This window comes from Carettochelys insculpta, chromosome 3, assembly GCF_033958435.1.
Source record: "Carettochelys insculpta isolate YL-2023 chromosome 3, ASM3395843v1, whole genome shotgun sequence".
NCBI classification, from domain to species: Eukaryota; Metazoa; Chordata; order Testudines; family Carettochelyidae; genus Carettochelys; species Carettochelys insculpta.
The window spans coordinates 145793071-145812876 of NC_134139.1; the positions used below are offsets into that span (position 1 = coordinate 145793071).

General features: G+C 42.7%; 1 long non-coding RNA gene across 1 annotated transcript; it reads right to left on the bottom strand.

Annotated features, from left to right (window-relative positions):
• Window positions 1–489: 489 nt before the first annotated feature.
• On the bottom strand, window positions 490–19352 carry LOC142010513 (uncharacterized). The gene is made up of 3 exons (XR_012644821.1): window positions 19230–19352; window positions 6340–6444; window positions 490–928 (listed from the first exon to the last, which is right to left on the bottom strand). It is a non-coding gene; the product is annotated as an uncharacterized LOC142010513 (long non-coding RNA).
• Window positions 19353–19806: the final 454 nt, after the last annotated feature.

Consider the following 19806-nt stretch of genomic DNA (forward strand, 5'->3'; position numbering starts at 1 on the left):
GGCTCTGGCGGAGCTGTGAGGGTACTGGCGCACCCTCTCCGCCGGCATCCCAACATGGGACTGCTCCTCCTGGGCAGGGCAGCACTGCTGTGAGCTTCCCGGGAGCAGAGATGTGCCCTTGCCCCATGCGTGCACTCTGGGCATCCCCTGGAATCCAGCCCCTGGAATGAGTGCCTCTGACCTGGCTGGGATCCCTCAGCTTCTCCTAGCCCCCAGAGACCAGCTGCTCGCTGCCCCCACCCTGCTGTGCTCTGGCCACCCTGCACAACAGCCCCCTACCTACCCCCCCACCATCCATGGGTCAGGCTGGTCAGAGAGCTAGGAGCCACTCCCTACTCCCATATCTCCCTGACCCATATTTGGGATAGGGAGATATGGTCACCCTAATTTATACAGAAGCAATAAGAGTCTCATTCTCTATCCCTTTTAAATGATTCCTAACATTCTGTTTGCTTTATTTATTTATTTATTTATTTATTTTGACTGCTGCAGCACATTGAGTAGATGTTTGCAGAGAACTATCCACAGTGACTCCAAGATCTCTCTCAAGTGGTTATGGCTAAATTGATCCAGTCGTTCCACAAAGACATGAGAGGAACCATCCGATATGACGGCGCATTATTGGATGCTTTCAGAATCAGGAGCGACGTCAAACAAGGATGCGTGCTTGCTCCAACATTGTTCGGGATCTTCTTCACACTCCTCCTGAAGCATGCCTTCAACAGAGGGCATCTTGCTGTACACAAGATCTGATGGGAAACTGTTTAATCTTGCAAGGCTGAAAGCTAAGTCTGAGGTGCGGGAAGTCCTCATCAGAGACATGCTGTTCGCAGACGAAGCTTCTGTAGTGTCTCACACAGAAGATCAGCTTCAAAAACTGCTGGATCAGTTCTCCAAAGCGTGCAAGGACTTTGGGCTTACCGTCAGCCTAAAGAAGACAAAAGTACTCGGTCAGGATGTTGCTGAATCCCCATCAATCAGCATTGACAACTATACGTTAGAGGTCGTCCACAAGTTCGTTTACCTCGGGTCCACCATCACTGACACCCTGTCATTGGACACTGAGCTAAACAGGAGAATCGGAAAAGTGGCCACATCTCTGTCCAGACTCAGCAAGAGAGTGTGGAATAACAACAAGCTGTACACTCACACCAAAATGCAAGTCTACAGAGCCTGCATCCGCAGCACCCTCCTTTATGGCAGCGAGACTTGGACCCTGTATGCCCGCCAGGAAAAGAGGCTGAATGTCTTCCACTTGCACTGCCTCAGGTGCATCCTTGGAATATCATGGAAGGACAGAGTGACCAACACTGCCATCCTCAAGCAAGCTGGAATCCCAACCATGCACACCATTCTCAGGCAGAGTCGGCTCCGCTGGCTTGGCCACGTCCACAGGATGAATGATGGAAGGATTCCAAAAGACATCGTGTATGGTGAGCTAGCCTCTGGCAAAAGACCTCCTGCACGCCCCCAGTTGTGCTACAAAGATGTCTGCAAGAGAGACCTCAAAGAGGTAGACATCGAGCTGTACAACTGAGAAGAACTAGCAGAAGACTGCAGCAGATGGAGGCAGGGGTTACACAAGGGCCTTCAGAAGGGCGAGATGAGGATCAGACAGCTAGCAGAGGAGAAGCGAGTGCACAGAAAGCACACTAAGAACTTGCCAGACACCCACCACATCTGCAAGAGATGCAGCAAGGACTGTCACTCTCGTGTGGGTCTTCATAGTCACAATAGACGCTGTAAATGAAGTCCTAAATTGAAACCATAAAGGGCGCGATCCATAGTCTATGTAGACTGAAGGATGCCTACTAACAAGTCCCCATTATTTTGTATGTATAATTGGGATTATTTTTTGTAATGTGCATTACTTTGCATTGACCAACATTAACATTCATTTGCCATTTTTGTTGCCCAATCACCTGGTTTTGTGAAACTTTTTTGAAGCTCTTCACAGTCTGCTCTCTTCTTAACTATCTCAAGTAGTTTAGTATTATCAGCAAATTTTGCTACCTCACTGTTTATCCCTTTCTCCAAATCATTTATAAATATATTGAATAGGATTGGCCCCAGTTCCGATTACTGGGGACCCAACTAGTTACCTTTCTCCATACTGAAAACTGACTATTTGGTCCAACATGTTGTTTCCTGTTTTTTAACCAGTTATCAATCCATGAGAGGAACTTTCCTCTTATCCCATGACAACTTAATTTACTTAAGAGCCCAATTTACATGGGGGAACTTGTCAAAAACGTTCTGGAACTCTAATTCCTCTGAATCTGTTTTGTCCACATGCTTGTTGACTCTCCTTTTCCCCCACCAAAGAACTCTAGGAGATTATTAAGATGTGATTTCCCTTTACAGAGTTCACCAACAAATTATGTTCAGCTAATTTACTTGGTACTGATATTAGACTTACACACATCAGTCACACACGATCATGGTCATAGGTGCAGTGAGGACGTATCCTTCACTGCCGTTAATTATTTCAGTTAAGGAAACATCTAGAACCCCTAGCTGTGATCAGGGCCCAATGTGCTCTGTACATATCTATCTGTTAAGAGATGGTCCTTTTCCCAAGCACTTAGAATCTCAATAGATCAGCAGGAAGGAGAAAGGAAGAACACATGAAAGCAGAGTCAGCACAATAATGGTTGGCTAACATCTTGTCAGTTTCTCTTTATATATTTTCAGTTCTTATTTTTTTGTCTTGGAAATGTAATGTGGGCTTGGAGGGAAGATGATGGAGACAAGCTGGAGTGAATATACTAATAGGTGCAAAAGATTGTGCAAAACAGTGATGAGGGGTGTGTGTGAGGGGGTAGGGGGCTGCAAGGGGAGATAACAGAAGCTAGGGAGAGGAAAAGGATGGGAGAAAGAAAGAATAAAGAAGTGCATGGGGGCTGGGCGCGTGAGCTGGGAGCCAAGGGACTGCGAGAGAAATGTGTGGGAGGAGGTCACATCAGACAGCCAATCAGTGAACAAAACAGAATCAACCAAGCTTAAGTGGAAAAGGTCAGTTTAACCTCCCCACTCTGTGAGCTTACCTGGGATGCAAGGAGACCCGAGTGGGCCTATCTCCTGTAACCTTGCATTGCTTCTGCTCCAACTGCCTTTGCTGGGGGAATTTCTGTGCTCTGCAAGGCTGTTTCTACCCTAGGCCTCTTGCTCCTATCTCCCACCTGGCTTCATGTGACTTGGGGAGCAGGACAGCATGATGCCTGCTTCTCTTTACCCATCAGGTCTGGATCCAGCTAGGGGACAGATGAAGGCAGGAGAGCCTCTAGTAAGCAACTGCATACAGTGGTGTGTTACATCAAGTTCATATGGGATAATCACATGTGGAGGAAAACACAGCTGTGCCTTGTGGATTAACCCTAGGGATATGCTTGTTTACCCTTAAAGTTATCTTGCATGAGGTCTGAATACTACATTGTTCATCCTGGAATCAGACCAAGTGACTTTGGCATTTTGCATGCTATTTTAAACAAACCACTATGATTGCCCAGTGTTTTGCCAGGTGACAATTTGCAATGAACTATTTGCCTTCACTTCGTTCTATGCTGCCATTCTTTCCAGAATCCTGTGAATGGGTCCAATTAATTGTTTCCCTGCTCTTTGTTCAGTCATTTACATTAGTGTAAAGTCAGTAGGAAAAGTTTATTCTGAGAGATGTTAAGGTCAGAAGGACCCATGTGTCCCTCTAGCTGGACCTGCTGCTCTGGTCCAGGCCACAGAATTTCACCAAGAGATTCCAGATTCAAGCCCAGAACTCCTAACACAAGAGTTTTAGAAAGACATCCAACCTAATGTAAAACTGGGGAAAGCACAACAAAGCAAAGTATGGTTGCTTTATGCTGGAAGACCTGACAAGGGGCAGGGGAATGGTGAATCAGGCCCAATAATTTCCTTGCAGATGAAAGCAGCAGAGCAGGGCAGCATGTATTGACTGTATTGACTAAGTATTGACTGTAACCTTTTCAAATACCATGTTTGGCAGGCTGAAAAGGTTGGACACAATGCCTACATCACTACTTAAAGGCCTGGTAGCCAGTGTTGATGGGGTGGCAAAGGGAAGCTGCATATGTGCAGCACCCCGCAGGGGGTTGTGTGCAGGCATCGGTTATCACGTATGGCTGCTGTGATACTTTTTGACATGGAACAGCACCTGCTCCCCCCAGGGCCATGCAGTCATGCTGGCCAATGAGAAGCGAATAGGACTGTAGTTCTATCTCTCTTCTGCCCCTCTGCACCCATTCTAGGGAATACAACAATGCTTCTAGCAGTGAAGTCTCCCAGGAACATAAGAAAAAAGAGGTACAAATGGGTGAACTCCTCACTCTGTATTCTCAGCATCTGCACGGGACGTCAAAACAATCCTTTTTCATTTGCTTCCAAACCCAAATATTTCCCAAGGGAATTTCAAGCATATGAAAAGGGACTGCCCACAAAGTACTTTAAAATAAACCACTGCTTTCAGATGGCAGTACATGTGCTTAGCTAAATTCAGGAGCCCAGTCTGGCTGTCCACTATACTGAATGTGACTTTGTGTGTTTAAATAATTAGTCTCACCATAAACTCAGTAACTTTACTTCTGTGCTCCTGTACAGACCTCTTCCACTTTGGACTGTCATTTCGGCATGCTATGGTTTTTCTGTGCAACTTGTTGAAAATATTACAGGATATGCAAAATCATGCTAAGCTGAGCATGCATTTGCCAGTTCTAGGAGAGCAATGTGGCATGCCTTTTTGAAAACTTTTCCTACACAACTTAAGTTTGTTTTTCAGTTTAAAATGATTCAGACTCTCCTGCTAGTGGAGTCACTTCTCTTAATTAAATGGACAATTTATCCCTGTTTGAAGGACACCTATATCATGTTTCTGATTCATGAAAATAATCTGAGTGTCCTCCAATTTTTCTGGGATGACAAATTTTAGCTGTTCACCTTTCTGTTGATGGCACTCATAATAGATTCTCTGGGATTTAAAAAATGTTATCAGATTTCTTAGTCACTGGCAGTGTAATGAGGACATTTTTCTTGAAGAACTGATTGCAAAATTAGCAGCCACTTTTTTCAGTTAGTTTCCTTCAGAAATCTCTTTCACATAAAAGCTTTGGGTCAGTTGTGAGAAGCCCATTTCTCTTTAGTGATAAAAACAAAGCCAGTCTTAGCTGCCATCTCTTGGATAACTTTCAAACTCCAAAAGAAGCAGCTGATACATATTGAAGTGCATGAAAGAGAAAGGAAAGTGTGGTTGGGGGCATGGGGGGAGTAGAGAAAATTTAGATGGATGACATTTTAAAGCATTTATTTGTAAGGAAACTACAGTAAGGATCTGAGGTAATCTAGTAAGAATATGCATGTATTAAATGTAATTAATAATGTGTAAATAAGCAAAAAATCAGTGAAACCAATATAGTAATATATATGATTACTTTAGGAAAGGAAAATGTTCAAGTTCCTACAGCAATGTTAATTCAGCAACACTGTGACTTATTTGACTTAAACCCTGTACTCTGAGTGGAGCATAGGTCATCTATAACTCTCCTCCACTTCACTCTGTCTCTGTCTCAAGACAAACCTTCTATCTGACTCCTTCTGAGTCTCTGAAAATGACAGTTTCTTGTTTATTTCTCCTTACAATAATATGTCATGAGAGACTTACCTCAGTTGTAATGGCATAAATCTGGAGTCATCTTACCTATAATTGGAGATACACATCTGCTAGAACTGGAAGGAACCTCAGGAGGTCATCTAGTCCAGTCCCCTACCCTTGCAGCAGGACCAAGCATCATCCCTGACCTTTAGTTGCCCCACCCCTAAATGGCCTTCCTGAGGGACTGAGCTCACAACCACAGGTTTGGTGGGCCAATGCTCAAGACACTGAGCTATCCCACCTGCACTTATTGAGGTGTGTGGAGTTTTCCATTACTTGCATGAGTGAATCTGAGAACAAAATTTAGTCCTTAATTTTTGCTCCTACCACTCGGACATAATTTTAACAGAGCGAACTCTGAGACTACGCATTTAAAGAAAAGAAAAAAAAAACCCAAATGAAACAAAATCCTGCTTCATCTGCATAGTAATTTTCCACTGATCTTACCCAGGATTTTAAAATCATAACCTTTATGCTGTCATCTTGGTTTTGATATTTTCAAGTACTGTATTAAGAGCAAATTGAGCTGTCACTTCAATGCTATCTCCAGTGCAGTAATGTTAGAGAACAGACATTGAGCTATGTTGACTAGTGGAGACAAACAATCATTTTTTTCAGCGTGGTGAAACTTGAAAGGCTGTATTTATCTTGACATCCCCTGCCTTCCACCATGTTCTCACCTGATTTTCGGAAGATCTATTTGACTTGCTCTGCCAGCTTTTGCTGAGATTGGAAAACAAACAGGAATGTTACATGAAGGTGTTTCCATTTCATTCCGTCTTGGTCTGTGGAAAGAACCAGGTCTTTAATATCCAAGCTTGCTTTAATTCATGCATGACTTGCATTGGACATTCCAATTTTCTGCCATTGGAACAGGCACAAGTTTGAGGATGACGGAGCCTCTAGCCATTCCCAGACATTATTTATGGCCAGAGTTCAGAAGGCTCTGAGCCAGCTCTTTTAGCTATTTGCACCATTTATCTTCCCCTCCCCCATCCGATCTTAACTTTTTCCGCTAATCTGAGAAATAAGCTTTTATAGCAGCCTGCAACACAGTGTCTCTACCCAATAATAAGCCTTTCTTCCCAATGTGATATGGCAGTGGAATGAATAAGGGGTTTCAGATAAGTTTTCAGTGGCCAGGCTTGGGATCCACAGCTCTCTTTTTCTTTCCATACACGTGGTGATCTGAGGGATAGACAGCTGTAACATGTGTATTGGCACAGTCTTATGTCATTGCCTTGCATGCAGAGCTTGGCTAGGTATTCCCCACTTGGCTTTTACCACATCAATCAGAAAAATTACGGAGTTTGATCAATGTGTTGCCTAAACTAATTATTTGCCTAACCAAAAAATCTTGACAATTTTAACTTCATGAAACTGAAGATCAGCACAATTTTACTTTACTTTGCCAAGACAGTTTCAATTCCATTGTGCCACTTTATTTTCAGGCATCAGCTTTCAGTTCAATTAACTTTCTTTAAATGTAACCACTCTGGAGGCTTTGGAGGTTTTAGTTTGTTGACAGTTTGTTTATTTTTTATTCTACTAGAAGATTTACCTGGTGTTTCTCAGGTCCTTAACACAATTAATTTTTGTTTTTGGAAAATAAAACAAAAATGTACATGCTTCATTTAAATTATTGATCTGGGGTGGGGCTGTGGATGTAGGCTGCCCTGGGGAGAGACAACTACCCCAGACCTCTCTCGCCACAACAGCCTGGGGCCAGTGAGAAGCACCTCTCCATAGCCACAGTAGGTCCAGTGGGACAGGTAGGGGAGGCGTGCATGTTCCCTGGCTGGGGAAGGTCCAGGTTCACCTTTCCCCTGTGCGCTCCAAGCAGAGTAAGGAATGCAACAAATTGTGTACTTTCCCCTCACTCCCTGACAAAAGTGAACAGCCAGCAATGTTCCTGTATGAAATTCAGCCCCTGTCCTCTCCCAAAATGGTGCCTTGAGGAGTGGGAGTTTGGGTCTGGGGCATCCAGGCACATCCAATTTTCTGGCATAACCAAACCCTTAGCTTGTTTTCAGTTGTGATAAGATGATGCTGTGTACTAAATTTGGTGGTTCTTATAGGTCATGTCCAGACATGCCACTTCCTCCTGAAGCAGCATGTTAATGAGCAGCCCGGAAGATGCTAATGAGGCCAGGATGTAAATTGCCCATGCCTCATTAGCATATGGCCACTTCATTTGGAGTCCAGAAGATGCTCTTCCGGACTCCAAAATAGCTGTGCAGACACATGGCTGTGGGGATCTCCTGGAAGGAAACCCTCCTTCCAGAAGCCCCGTCTTCCTCAGAATCCTCTTCTATTCTTTGGTCAATATCACTTCTTCAGCAGTGAGATATGTTCTAGTGCAAATGCAGTAAGATATGAGAAATCTTAAGGAATCTGATCTTTTTGAGGTGATACTGGTAAACCAATAATTAGTTTAGATAACAATGGTAGCTACTGTTTATGTATGTCATCCTGTGGTTGACTCTACTACCTGTACACCAGTGCCACCAAATCAGTTCAAATCATGAATCAGACTCAGGAGTTGCACCTCAGAATTCAGATCATGGCAGCTTTTCTAGCAGGCCAATCAGCAGAATAATAATGGCTAAATTGCTGTGTACTTTGTTAATATTATAATGAAACCCTTTAATAGGATGATATTACCTTTCCTTAGGAATGAATTTACAGGTTGTATTAAGTCCTTCCAGAAGCTCTCTGATATTTTCTTTAAAAATATCAAAAGGCCAAGTACCAAGGGTAATACAAATGGAAGGGAAAAAAGCTCACCACATATATGAGCTAAAAATGTTATAGACTGTCAGTAATTAATGCATGGTGGAGGGAAGAAATGCACCAAAGACACAGCAGAAAACTATATATTTGATGAAACTTGAAATCCAGGGTCTCTGATGGAAAAAAAAATGCAATCCTTCCTAATCTGATATCTGAAATCAAGAAAAGTGAGATTGGGACATGAAATTAAAATTAACTCTGCAGGTGAAAGCTAACTACTGACAAACAGCTTTTGGGTCTGAATTTCCATCGCTCCAAAAGAGACACTTCCTTGATTTCATTCACAACGTTACTAGTACTCATTTTACAGCTTGAGCATTTCTAGTCCAGCACTCTCTGATCTGGCAACATCGATGGTCCAGCATGATTTCAGTTAGCCAGATCACCATTTACCATGCGTGTGGCCAAATTTTCTGTGGTCTGTTTACAGCCACCAGTCTTGGCTCTCCGTGTTCAGTGCTGTTACTTAGCTGTAATTTACCCCTAACTGTCTTGTAAGAGCCAACAAAGCAGTGGTAGTGTTAGTAATGCTGCTGGACAATACTGAACTCTTGTGATCCAGGAAATTCTCTCTTTTGGCACCAGTCCGGACCAAAAGGTTCCAGCCTAGAGGAGTTCAACCTGTATAAAATTTTAATTTTTTTCACAAAAAGTTTTTCCACATGCCATGAGGTTCTCTATAAACATGGAAATGATACAAAATGAACAGATAATGCAGAAACATGCTCATACTCCACAAACCCAACCTAGTTTCTAAAACTTTTTTTTTTCATTTAATCAAGCCACCATTAATAACAGCTTCCCTTCTCAGACTATTCTGGATCCCTCATACTGCTCTTTGCAAAATGCTCATGAAAACATAAGGTTTTCATTATAATCTCTAAGTTAGCCAATATAGGCTCGACTGGAACAACAGAAGCATGTTCCAGAGGAAAGGGTGCCTTATGGAAAACAATTTGCTATCATACCTGTGCACGCAAAACCAGTTTGCAATCAGTGAGAATGCATCCACTGATTGCAACAGCAGTGATAGCAACATGGGGATAGAAGCAGCTTTTTGGTTAGGCAGCTCCTGAGCCATTCAGAATTTTGTAAGTCAAAATGAACATGTTAAACCAGAAAGTAATCAAGCCAGTGCTTTTTATTGCTAAAGAAGCAAGAACATTCCCAGTGTTCTGATTGATTTGGTTTGTAATAATGTTCAAAATGTAAATCTATGGTAAAAAGATCTACTTATTTAGAAAGTGTTCCATATGCAACAAAGAAAAAAACCATCTGTATGCGAAGGAGGGAAAGGCGTGGCTTATATAAATGAAGTAAGCATTCATCACTTGCTAGTCAACTTTTGTTTATCCCTGGAGTGCGTGAGATTACAGTTCTTCTCTCAGTTACACTAGTGCAGTGCTTTATTGTGCCAGTACTTGCTGATGCTGAGTACTGGCACCTCAGCAGCCCCAGCCATGGGATTGGCTGAGCGGGGGGTGCGGTGGTGGTGCCAGCTGAGTACCAGCTCCTCTTTTTTTTTAAAAAAAAGGAACTGCACTGGTATAAATGTGGAATAACTTTGTTAAAGCCTAGTCTGGGAGTCCAGTAGTTGCCTGACTTCCTCATAAATGTGTCTCAAATTGGAGGAAGTATTTCCTGCCTGCTCTGGGGACTGATCCGAAAATCCATTGAAGTAAATGAAACCACTTCAATTGAATTTGATGTGCTTTGCCTCAGACCTTCGTCGGCATTGCTGACAAATGAGCCCCTATACAAATACTTTCTGAGCATCCAGTGGCCTTTTGTGTCAGTTTTTCCTTAAAAAGAAAAGTTACCTCCAATTACCATTTTGCCTGTTTTACATCTGCACCACAAATAAAGGAAAGGAGAAACTATAGCTAGAACATAAGGCTGGATGTGTAAACAGGAAAAAACAAGAAAAGAAAATGGAAAGATTGACCTGGTGTTTTCTGGTACGTTCACAACTTGTGGAAAGGAAGGCAAAACAGTTTTAGGACTGGCATTTTGTGGCTAAACAGTATTATAAAATAAAAACTGAAGTGTTTTCTTTCCCTCACCCAACTCACAATGACAGTAGAAAACCATAGAGATGTATGATCTGTAATAGCTATCTCCATTCATTCAAGGCATACACCATTTAGTGAAACATGACCAATCTTTCAGCACAAATGATACCCACAAGCTGCCAGCGAGTAACCTCTATTAGAGAATTTCACACTGCACCTGTGCCTACAATCAAGGATTTTCTTCTTTTGCCCCATTATAAAATGTAGCAAGCACTGACCTATTTATAGATGTTATGGAAATAATGAGTGATTCTTTGAGTGAGAACACATGGTAGGTGGGATAAACTGCACCATCATCAAGGTTCTGAGTCATGTGGTGAACTATAACAGGGAAATGACAAGGCCTGTATGCAAGAGACAGAAAATTGGCAAGCGAAAGGTCAATTCGTATTTGGAGAGAGAGGCAAAAAGCTAAGGCTGGTCTGTTTGGAGGAGTAGTAATATATTTTAATTTACTAATTGTTAGAGGGCCTCCAGCACTATTGGCTTTTTAACGTGACAGTGGGAAAGTCAGAGAGAGGACATGAGATCAAATTTCTGACTTCACAATGATCTCAAGTCCTGAGTGGAAAATCAAACTGGCAAAGGTAGCATTTCTGGTGCTAAGTAGGAAACCTGATCTGTGAGATAAGATTATGGAAAGGCATTTTTAATGCCACATTTGAAATTATTTTATTTTTCACAGAGAAGTGAGTGGTATTTGTTACTGTAGTTACCAAAAGCAGCAGAATCAGTACTGGAAAGTAATCATGTAACAAAAGTACAAGGAGCAAGTTTAAATAGCTAGGCAACGTATGCCTGCGAATAAAATTCTGAACCCACAACTCCCATACTCGTGTGGTTTTTTTTCCACAATGCCTGACTGCACCAACTAGTTTAATTTGCACTGTAGTAGACAGCAGCCTGATGCGGTGAATTCAGAAACCATTTTCTAATCCCTTCTATAAAAGACAAGCAGGTGTTATAATGTAACTGGATCTGAGGCAAATTAGGAAGGAGTTATGTAGGAACTATAGCACTGGGCAGTGGGCTTTCCCGAGAGGTAAGCACTGCATTTTAAATTAACACACGATTGCTTTTAACAAGTTTGCAGGCTCTTTTTTATTGGGACTTCAGCTACTTCTGGCAAAGACAAGGCAAGATGTGATCTGCATAACTGAGTGCAAAGGGGAATAGTCTGTGAAAGGCAGCAAGTATTAGTCTAGGAATCTTAAAATCCAGGTGCTCCGATACCATGATGAAATAAGGTGGTGTAGTAACAGAGAGGTAGCCGTGTTACTCTGTACTCCAACAAAACGCAACAGCAGAAATATAGCACTTTAAAAACTAACAAAATCGTTTATTCGGTGATGAGCTTTTGCACCGATTATATCACCTTGTAAGTCTTTAACGTGCTACATTTCTGCTGTTTTGTTTTGTTATGGTGGTATAAGAACATAGAAAGATCTCAATATAAAAAAAGTAATATATGCAGTCTCCTCACCCCCTGGTAGAAATGAGTAATATCTTGAAGCTCTTAACTGAAAAGCATGTTTAGGTGTGTATAAATGATAATAAGGAGAAGGAGGCTGTCTTTTCTGTTTCATGTCACATAAGATAGCCATATTCTCACCAGCTCTTTACCTCTGATTGGCACTATTGAGCACTGTGAATGGAGTCAGTAATAGACTGTGAATGAAGCTGAGTGAATAATTCATAACTCGTGTTGAATTTTGCCTCTTTCATAGGCAGATCACAAATATTCTCTAGTTTATCAAAGCATTCAAGGTATTCATTACTTTCTCTTTATTCCCCCAGTATGAAAAATACACCAAGGTTTGTTGCAAATATTCAAACAGCAACATTTAGACTATGTTGGTTGTCATGTGATATGACTTCTGCTTTCTGACTGAATAATTTATGTAACTAATCAACACAGTGCAAATACATAAAATGTTTGGAGTTATGTTTTCAAAGACATGCAGGTGCAGAACGCTGTGACCCTCCACAGAGAGATCAGAGAAGTAAAGGGTCTGTCTTTATCCTGGTACTGAGAAATGGGCCAAGAAAGTTATATGGCCCCCAGTCCCATAACAAAGGGTTCAAATGTAGGTATATACACCCAGGTGGTCTCCTTTTTCAAGGTACCTTTCTTGCACTAGAACCTACTTTTGTACAGTGACCGGCAGTGGGAAATGTCTGGCCATATGAATCTAGCCAGGGAATGGGGTACACTTACAGAAGACCTCAAACTTAGGGCAGAGATATAGAGATGGCTTTGACATTAATTATTTTCATCTTTCCTTACCCTGCAGATCTTGGGGGAGCCATAGGCTTGGGGCACCAGGATTCCGTGGTAGATAGGCTCTCTTTTCAGTACACACCTTCTCTCTGGAAAAGATGTACAAGGAGAATCTTCCCTCTCATTTACTTATCCCCCCACCCCAAGACCTCTCCTGTGAGTTTTGTAGTGTAAGGAATTAATGAATCCCTTAATTCTATTCCATTCAAGTTTCTCTCCATCACTGGAGTTTTCATGTTGCAAACATCTGTAGACAGTTTTCATGATCCTTTGCTATCTTTCAGCCAAATAATGCATTAACTTTTTTTTCACATACAAGAAACCTTCACCACTATTGTCAGTTTTGTTGCTGTTCTCTGAACTTTTCCTCAGTTTGCCAATATATTTTTAGCAATCAGATGTCCAGAACTCCCTGATATATTTCAGAAGTAGATGTCCCAAAGTCTATCTAGTATTCCAAAACCAGTGCACACTGAACTCCACAGAAGTCTTTCAATTGACTTCATTGGTGTTGGACCAGACCCATAGAGGTGGATATGTTATCTTTTTGTTCAGTGGCATATGATGCCTTTGTATGCATTCAAGAACTGCATTAACTATTTTGACTTACCATCTCTGACTGTCCCTGCTAGGTCTCTCTCCACATTGCTGCTTCCCTAATTTCTCCTTTATGCTGCGTATATTTGTCTCCCTCCAGATGATGTTGGTTTGAAAAATGAATTTCCCTCTATTTCACCCATATTTCTAACCTCTATATATTTTTGCCTTACATACTCTTTGTACGCCCCCAGCCAGTATCACCTGTGCATTTTGTTTACCAATGTCTACTCTCAGAAATAGAGCGGAGTGGACTTTTTTTGACAGTTTATTCACCAAAAATTCAATAGTTTGTGTAAATAGGAGGCCTTCCTTAGCATCTCCACTTATCTTAGACATAGGAGACCTGTATACAATTCCTGTCCCTGTCAAATGTGGAGAAAGGATTTGAATTTGGGTGTCTTATGCCGAAGACCAGTGCCTTGACCACTGGTTTATGGGTCTTGTGGATCTTTGTCAAGCTCTCCTGTTGAAGGCTTTCTCCTACTTATAACTAATTAGTCACTGGTACAGGGACTTTAACCTGTCTCCCACATATGATGTGAGTGATCTAACCACCAGCAATATGGTCATTCTGACTCATTCTCTTAGGTCAGTGACTTTCATTGCCATTCTGAATGATTGTGAATTGTTATTGCTAATTAAACTGACCCAAGAGCTACCACCATTTACTCCTGGTCTGGGTCATGAAGGTAACTATCAACCTCAGGGCACACTGTTACACACCAGGGCACAAAACCCAATTTGGTTAGGAAGTCTATATTTAAATTTCACCTATGCTGCTTGAACTCCTCAGGCACTACATGAGCCATAGACTGGAGTACCGAAGGGAATGTCTGGGTGTATCTACACAGTAAAGTTATTTTGGAATAACGGCTGCTATTCTGAAATAACTTTGTGAGCGTCTACACAGCAAAACCACTATTTCAAAAATAATTTCAAAACAGCAGATGGCTTCTATTTAATTCTCTAAACCTCATTCTATGAGGAATAGTGTCTATTCCGTAATAGGTGTTCCAGAATGGGGGTTATTTTGAAATAGGAGTCCTCTAGCTCCACCCAGGGTTCCCAGAAACCCCATTACAGGAAACTCAGGGCATGGAGGCAGTGAGCATGCGTGCTGCTGTGACCCATGTCTTCCAGCCACCCCTGCAGTGCCCAGAGCCTCCATGGCCGGAACTCAGCCAGCCTGTGACACCTGGGGGCCCCCATGGATCCAGCCAAGGGACCATAGGAGCCCACTCAGGGCATGAAATTGAGGGCCTCTCTTGCACTGAGCTGGAACTCCAGGGTCTCCTAGGGCTCCGGCAATACAAGGAGGTCCTCTGGGATGCCATGGGCCACCAGCAGAACATCCCTTCCTACACCCGACTGACCAGCACCTTGGCTGCCAGAGACCACCCAGCCCAGACCGTTGACCAGGTCCAGTGCGAGGTCAAAGAAATGTGGCTGGCATACACATGGGCTTGGGACAATGATAGGCAGTCAGGGCAAGCCCCAGCCTCCTGCCTGTATTACTGGGAGCTGCATGGGCTCCTCACCAGTGAGGACAGTGCCCCACTACACAGACGCCTGGACATGGCAGCCCCATAGCCACGTGCCACAGTGGAGCGGGATCCAGGTCCAGATGGGAACCAGCCCAGACCCACCAGCCAGGTAAGGGTGCCGGACCCAGAGTTGGGGGTCCCATCCAAAGATGAGTCCACAGATGGGATCCTCATCATCCAGGTACCCTTGGGACTTTCCAGCAGTGCCACTGCAAACCAGACATCCCCAACCTTTCCAGCAGTGTCACTGCAAGGAACCCTCCAGTATGTGCCTGGCACATCCCATATCCCAGGAAGATGAGTGGTGGGATGCCCACCCCTGCCATGGCTTAGGCACATGGGCAATGGCTCAAACCCAGACATCCCACTCAGGAGTGCACCCCAACCATGCAGGCATGCCAACAGGTGACACCCATCCCTATCCTCCATGGACAGTGTTGTGAGCTGCATGAATTGGGGGGTGGGGGCAGAAAGGACCAGGATGTGCCCAGCTCACCCACCACCCAAACATAGACCCCCCCCTTTGCATGGATGACCCCTCTTGCCTGCTAGTCTGTTCCCTCGGGGGGGGGCACAATGGTCAGCCCCATCCTCAAGGTGTTGCGGAGGCCAAATGCAGCATGACCCGCTGTGTGTGGTACACATACCACCACTCCCACGACATCCCTGGGATGTCCCGTCCCTTAGCCTGGGGGGTGCGGGCAGCTGCCCCTGTGGGACAGGGGGCAGGGGGCACAGCAACCAGGGCTGGGCTGCAGGACTGATGTGGCTTCTCTCTCTCCCCTTCCATCAGTTACAGCTGTACCATGTGAGGCCTGGGAGAGTCCCATATACCCCCAGGGCTGGCCAGACCTGTCCAGGCCATCAGGCTGCGAAGTTTGGGAGTGGGGGGCTGAGAGGGTTGGACCACCTCCACCACTGGCATTGGGGTGGGCCCACAGACAGAGTGCACACCACCATGGGTGCGAGGATGAGGCCACAGCCTCCGTGGCCACCCTCCACCACCAGAACACCCTGGCAGAGAGGGGAAGGCTGACATGGCCTAGCAGCGGGAGACATGGGCGGAAGTTGTGGGCCTGTTGCACACAGTATGCACAGCACTCCCTCAGCTACTGGCCCACCCTGCCACCCCCTTCAGCTGTTGCCCCAGTCTGCCCTGATGCTCCCCTCCAAGGCCCTTAGAGGTATTTGAACAGTTGGAAGTTTAATAAGGGACTGCGAAGTAGGCAGTCTATGGACATTCAGGAAATAGAGTATATTTTATCTGAGAGCTGAGTCTGGTGAGATCTTACTTGCACAGGGATTGCAAACAAGCTGGAAAGAAAGATAAACAGCTATGTGCTGTGTCGAGGAAAGTATCTGGAGATCTTTTCTTATGCCCCATTTTCATTAGTGAGCTGGTAGAAGAATGGATAAAAGAACATGTTAATGGCATTCTCAGATAATACTAAACTGGAAGATGCTGTGAACAAGCAACTATGAAACTCAAGAAAACAATAAGAAAGGCAGAGAGGTTAGAAATATGAGCAGGAAATAACAAATTTAGTTTCAATTTGGAAAAATGCAGCTGGAATGCTCCAAGGCAAAATTAACTTAAACAGGGATCTACAGCATGAAGGTGAACCCTGGAACTCAGTAAGGTCAAAAGACACCCAGGGGAACAGAAGACAGCACATTAGATATGAATTTGCAGAGTGATCTAGCTCTAAAGAAGCCAGTAGGATCTGAGGCTGGATACACAGTCATTACATCTCTAAACAGGGCACTGATGGTCCTGGGATCGTGACTTCAGTTCTGTGCACCTCATCACCGAAAAGATATATGCAAACTGAAATGACCTCTGAGAGGAACAACAAAACTGCTAGGGGAATAAAGAGACTCTGAGGAAGAATTAAGAGATGTAAACATATAAGGCTTTGTGAATTTGTGTGACAAAGTTGATTAAGGTCAACATCTACAGGTATTTGAAGCATGTAAATACTAAACAGGGAGAAAGGGTTTGTTCCATTACCGTGGAACGGAACCAGGAGCAAAAGGCTGAGGTTAGGAAAGGGTGACTATATCACAGATAAAACTTCAGGAAATGCTTCCTGACGGTAAATTCTATTATATGGAAGTGTGGAATAGTTTGCCAATAGAAGTGGTGAAGGTTCTGTCTCTGTAGATGCACACAATTAGATGACATAAAGCATTAGAAAAGCAAAAAGCAGAACCAAGACTGTGCTGTTTGTAAGTAAACTTTCCATGGCTTGGGATGGACTTGCCCTCTCATTCTGTTTCTGGTGACATTTTGCTATTTCTATGCTGAATTGATGGTATCCTACAGACCATAGGGTCACATGGACCTTGTGGGAGCCATATGAAGTTCCACTATTTTTACTAAGTCTAAGTTCCAATATCTAGGTAGTCCCACCAATAAGGGGGTGATAATTCATTCAGTCTGTTAATGTGACTCTTGAATCAAGAGTCAGGCTCACTAACTAGTAGTATAGGACTGCCTCCCATTCAAGAGCACAGGAGTTCAGATGTTGAAGTTGTCCATCATTTGGTAATGTGATGCTATCCCATTGTGGCATCCCATATAATAGAAAATCTTTCTATTCTAAGCAGCCTTGCATAAAGGATATGGTCCTCATTTCCTTGGAAGTTGGTTTGAGGTATTGGTTGATATAGGTTTGAAACAGAAACTATCTGAAATGCTGCAGGATTTGTTACTTTTTTTTCTCTCTGCTGAATTTGCTATTGTCTTCTCACTCATGAGAGTGTTGGATTAATCTGTAACATTCCAGAATATCAAATATAGTGCATATAGAAAATGAGATCAAACTCCTTTCTTGATATTCACAAAGGCACTGTGAAGGCAATTTTTCTAGTGGCTGTGTAGCAAACATAAACAGAGAATTTGAAATAACTTCTTGTCCCAAATAAATTCTAATAGACTCTGGAATTCAGAAGAATGACAGCAGATCCTTGACTGGGCTAACTTAAACTTAAAGAAGAACGTTAGCGCATTAAGAATTTATGAATATACTTTGCAGCTCACCATTTTGTTACACTGTGTTATAACTGCATTTCATATGATGGCTGTAGTGAATAAAGTTATAATTCTTAGTAAAAAAACTGTTACTAAATATTTTTATATCATCACAGAGATACATAGAAAAAGCAAGTGGATTGAAAAGGAAAGAGAGCCTACTTATATGAACACTGAAAACTTCAAGAATTCAGTTTTTACAAGCTATGTTATACAATAACGATAACCTCTGCATAAATCAGAAACAATAAACTCCTGTTTCACAGAGATTGGAATATGAAGGAAAAGATTTTCCGTCTCTTGTGTAGGCAAAAACAGATTAGGTGTCCTGAAGAGAATTTCCCAGAGACTGCCACAGCATTATTCATGGAAAGCCAGAACTAAGACGAGTCATGTATCATTTAATAAAGAAGACAAAACTCAGTTAAAGGCAGAACTGCAGTAAGTGGAAATTCTACAGCTGAAAATTCTCTGCAAAATATACTCTTCGGTAGGCCTTGCCAGATCCAACATGGAAAGGGACTGCCGAAATACCCTTACCATTTGCAGCTGCAGCTTGGGGGTGGGGCATGGAGGAAGGTGACCTGTCTTTAGGAAATCACTTGCTGATTTAACTATGTGTGCATATGAGAAGAAAAAAGTACTCTTCCTCCTCAAGCCTTCTGAAGCACTACAATGATCTGGCAGTCTCCATTGCATTAAATGGCATGATACCAAACAGACACTATATTACCATATCTGAATAATTCAATCAGATGTGAAAGTACAAAAAAGGATTTTGTATCAGGTCGTTAAAGTAAAGGTAGGAGGATAGATTTAAAAAAATCCACGAGTATTTCCTCACATTTTAAAACAAATTCATTTTGTCACTTCTCCCTCTCTTGTGTTTCAGTTGTCGAAAGCAAATTTACTGGTGGGAGCATTCATAGGCAGAAGAAATGTGAGATAAAATGTAATTTTAGAAAATAAATGCTGAAACTGTGATTGAGAATTCTCAGTGAGAGACTAAGACTACATGCTCCCTCAGACAAGGGGTACAAACATACAGTGTGAGTGGCCTGTGTTTCTGATGAGAGAAGGTCAAATAGTTGCAAGGTTTTGCTCATGAGCAAGATTAGGAATAATTTGACAATAATACTATATAAACACACACAAAAAAACCCTAGTAATCCCATGTACACATCACAAATAGTTAAACTAATTCACCAACTTGTTACAAGTATTAGTCCAACTCTAATTTACATACCAGCTGGATATGGTGAATATGCCAATGTAGGCCCAATATCTATGAGGCTCTCATTAAATCAGCGTAAAGGCAGATTAGAGTTATGGAATCAGAAGTCAATGAGCCTGATCTCATGCAGTCTCCTAAGAGATTGATTTTGGAAGAGAAGATTTTGGCTGTGGAAGAAAAAACTGTATATTAAAGCCAACACATGTTTATCTGGCTTCTCTCCTTGTGGATGTAAAGATTCCAAGAGGATTAACTGTCCAGATAACTGATAGGTTGAGAATTCTGCATTTTAATGTACGTGTGGCAACTCATATGCTACATTTAGTGATGATCTAATTAAATGCAGAGATCATTTTTCATTGTAAGTTTAGTGCTTTAAAGTATTAACCAGCGGCAGAATTTCTGAAAGTAGACTAAGCTTTGTTTCCCCAAATGAGACCCAATTCTCCAGGCTACTTAAATTCACACTTGTAAGCTACATATTTAGAGTAATAAAGTTTTGACCAGTCCCTTAACTCCCAATAAAATCTGTGGGAATTAAGGGCATTCAGTGCTTGCCAGCAGATGGTCTATACCTTACTGCCTTAAG